We start from the raw sequence: 4,494 nt of genomic DNA, 5'->3' as shown, positions 1-4,494 counted from the left end.
CATTTGGTTTGTTTATTTTTATAAGCGATTAGAGTAAGGGACCTCTACTTCCTCTTATGGACCCCTATCACCGCCGTGAAAATTTGTTTATTCTCTATTGTCTTCTGGCACGTTCCTACTCACTTCATCTCTTGTGTTGTTACCAACATAATTGCCTGCTCCACTCACTTTTCTGAATTAAAAATTCACCCCAAATACCGGAGCATACTCAATGTCTCAATTGTTTCTATGTTTTATGTTTGTGTTGAGAATATTGGCTATTAAGCTTAATTGCTGGCCAACTAACTTCGCGGAGGTTGTGTGTGTTGGACCCGCGATCTCAAGTAGTCGGTGAGAGAGAGAGAGCTCTAATAATGACCTGAGTTAGAGACGATCTTTTTTGAGATCGTGGATAGCTCATACGGTAGAGTCATGCTTTCACCAGCCAGGCGGAGTGTTGTACCAGTAAGGTCGCGGGTTCAAACCCCCATCACCGCCGCGAAAATTGTTTTATTCTCCATTGTCTTCCGGCACTTTCCTACTCACTTCATCTCTTGTTGTTACCAATATAATTCTACAGTGTCACATATTAAAAAGAAACGGTTTTAAGATGTTTTTTAAAAGAATTCTGCATCATTACTGTCTCTGATTTATATTGGAAGGGAGTTCCTGATAAAGGGTGCAGAATATTCAAATGCATGCTCGCCAGTTTTGCGAGTCGTTTTTGGCTTCACAAGTATGTATGTGATTATCAGACTTTGATCTCAGATTTCTGGATGGGATGTAGAATTTAAGCATGTCATTAATGTATCCAGGACAATCAGAGTGCAGTGATTTAAAAACAAAAGTACAGATCTTATATTCTATACATTTCACAACGGGAAGCCAATGGAGTTCTCTCAGCAAACCCGATGCAGATTGAATTCTCCTCTTTCTAATAAGCCTGGCAGCATCGTTCTGGGCTACCTGAAGGGATTTTATTTTGTCTTTATTTATAGAAGATAGGAGAGAATTGCAATAATCTAGCTTTGACAGTATTAGAGAATTAACTAACAAGGCAGAGATGTCTCCTGTAATGATATGTCTCACACTCGCACTGGGTATTGACAATAGAAGAGAGGGACTGCATAGTTAAAACGGTCAGGAATAATTTGTTAAAGCTCGTTGTAAAAACGGGTTTGGGATCTTCAGCAAATTACATCGAACACAAAACAAGATCCATGAAAGAGACAAAACACACACGGGGGGGGGGGGGGGGGGGGGGGGGGGGGGGGGGGGGGGAAGCAGTTCTCTCTTGTTTCTTTTACAAGAGGTGATAAATATAAAATGTATATTTCAATGTGTAAAATTTAATTTAGACAAAATCATTTAGCTCATTGCATAGTTAGCATTTAGAATGGCATTACATAATAAAAAAACAAACAAAGAAAAACTTAAAAAAAAAAAAAAAAGAAAGAAAGCTGGTTCTGTTGACCATTTAATGAAATTGATCGACAAAGAATTGAATTGATTATGATATGAATACGTATGATTATTGTTTGTCTAAACAAATTCTGTGACTTGGTAAGATTGTTATTCAATATCAAGCCATGTATAAGGCATTGCAAGGATACATTGTTCATAATTATTCTTGTTAGCCTGTTGTAAGACAAGATAAGTGAGAAGTTGGACAACTCTCTACGAAATAAATCAAATTTAACATTTCTGTCAAGGTTGAACATCATGGCGTGATCAATCTGGTCTTTGTAGTGCATTGATGGTTTCTATACAATTAGTTAAAAAATCAACTATTCAGAATTACAAACTGCACTATACGAAAAAAATTATCCCGCCAATATGGCCGGTTCAGAGTTCAGTGCTGTGCAAATGTTGTAATACGCAATCCCGTGTAATTGAGACGAAAGGTAATAGGGGGGGGGGGGGGGGGAATATATTCTAGAAGGAGTCCCGTGTCACCTGTAATCAGGGACAACATACCATACAGTATCGTCTGTTAAAAAGCACTTGTTCCATGTCACGTTGACTGACTTGTTGACATTTTTCGTAGTGTCTCATTTCGAGAAAGGCATGCAGTATTATCGCACCGAGAATAATGCAGTAGAATAAAGCAGTTCTCTCTTGTTTCTTTTACAAGAGGTGATAAATATAAAATGTATATTTCAATGTGTAAAATTTAATTTAGACAAAATCATTTAGCTCATTGCATAGTTAGCATTTAGAATGGCATTACATAATAAAAAAACAAACAAAGAAAAACTTTAAAAAAAAAAAAAAAAGAAGAAAGCTGGTTCTGTTGACCATTTAATGAAATTGATCGACAAAGAATTGAATTGATTATGATATGAATACGTATGATTATTGTTTGTCTAAACAAATTCTGTGACTTGGTAAGATTGTTATTCAATATCAAGCCATGTATAAGGCATTGCAAGGATACATTGTTCATAATTATTCTTGTTAGCCTGTTGTAAGACAAGATAAGTGAGAAGTTGGACAACTCTCTACGAAATAAATCAAATTTAATATTTCTGTCAAGGTTGAACATCATGGCGTGATCAATCTGGTCTTTGTAGTGCATTGATGGTTTCTATACAATTAGTTAAAAAATCAACCTATTCAGAATTACAAACTGCACTATACGAAAAAAATTATCCGCAATATGGCGGTTCAGAGTTCAGTGCTAGTGCAAATGTTTGTAATACTGCAATCCCGTTGTAATTGATGACGAAAGGTATAATAGGCGGGGGGGGGGGGGTTAGGTAAGGATATATTCTAGAAGGAGTCCCGTGTCACCTGTAATCAGGGACAACATACCATACAGTATCGTCTGTTAAAAAGCACTTGTTCCATGTCACGTTGACTGACTTGTTGACATTTTTCGTAGTGTCTCATTTCGAGAAAGGCATGCAGTATTATCGCACCGAGAATAATGCAGTAGAGCTACAACGTGGTAATGTGTCGTGTGTGTGTGTGTGTGTGTGTGTGTGTGTGTGTGTATGTCATCTCCCAAAACAATAACTATGCATTTGACTGTTTCCCTCCCAGCCAGGGTTAGGACAAAACCAAGTAATCTCATTCCAAGACAAAGACAGAAAGCAAATTGGAAAACAGCAACAAGGGGATAGAAGACACAGTAAGTGCCACCCTGCCCACTATGGGAGGCCAGGAACCCCACCCAGACCTCAATGCTTGGAAATGAAAGTTAAAAATCAACAAAACTATGGACCAAATGCACAGAAATCAGACGAGTGGAAAAAAAAAAAAAAAAACAAAAAATAAACGAACTCCCCCCCCCCCCCCAAAAAAAAAAAAACAACACAAACAGAACAAAAACAAAACAAACTAGGTAGTCTTTTCGATTAAAGTTAATGCATGAAAGGAAGGAAAACAGCCATCACTGCTTTCAACAACATGAAAAAATATGGATAAAAACAAACAAGTTATCATTAGGGAGGTCCCATGTTTTTGAGTTTCTTCCAAGACGAGGGTCATTGAAATCTGATTTATATTTTATTTCCAGAGTAAGGCAATTAACTAGTTAAACAATGCTCAACACAGCACTGTGACTTTATTTGAAATCAACTACAACATCGGGTCATACCTGGACTCACTCTTCACAACCCAAGACCTTAACAACATAAAAACAACCACAGACAACAAAGATGTGTGACAGTGACAATAAATTAACCATGGAACAAATCACTAGTCACAAATTGTAAATGTGCGGCTATGTGGCCTTGTGGTATGACACTCGTTTCGGATCGGAAGGTCCTGCGTTCAAGCCGCGCCCGGCGCATAGTTGAGTCCTTTGAAAAAGCTCTTTACTCACATTCTCTCACCGTACTCAGGTGTAAAATGAGTACCTGGGCGGTAACAGCGTTGTCTCTGTCGGGAAAAAAAATGTAATATCGCCTAACAGGCGTCATGTCTCGTTCTACATGTTAAGTGTTGCTGTTGGTCAGAGACCCCATTGTATAGCGCTTTGAGTACGTTTAGTGGATATATTAAAGCTCAACTTATTAATAACAGCAGCCAAGCGTAACAGCGGGAAGCAGTTCTCTCTTGTTTCTTTTACAAGAGGTGATAAATATAAAATGTATATTTCAATGTGTAAAATTTAATTTAGACAAAATCATTTAGCTCATTGCATAGTTAGCATTTAGAATGGCATTACATAATAAAAAAACAAACAAAGAAAAACTTTAAAAAAAAGAAAAAAAAGAAAGCTGGTTCTGTTGACCATTTAATGAAATTGATCGACAAAGAATTGAATTGATTATGATATGAATACGTATGATTAATGTTTGTCTAAACAAATTCTGTGACATGTCAAGATTGTTATTCAATATCAAGCCATGTATAAGGCATTGCAAGGATACATTGTTCATAATTATTCTTGTTAGTCTGTTGTAAGACAAGATAAGTGAGAAGTTGGACAACTCTCTACGAAATAAATCAAATTTAACATTTCTGTCAAGGTTGAACATCATGGCGTGATCAATCTGGTCTTTGTAG

The sequence above is a fragment of the Berghia stephanieae genome, chromosome 2, assembly GCF_034508935.2.
Source record: "Berghia stephanieae isolate SIO BIC M18660-M18661 chromosome 2, UCSD_Bste_1.3, whole genome shotgun sequence".
NCBI classification, from domain to species: domain Eukaryota; kingdom Metazoa; phylum Mollusca; class Gastropoda; order Nudibranchia; family Aeolidiidae; genus Berghia; species Berghia stephanieae.
Note: the sequence above shows the minus strand (reverse complement) of the source record.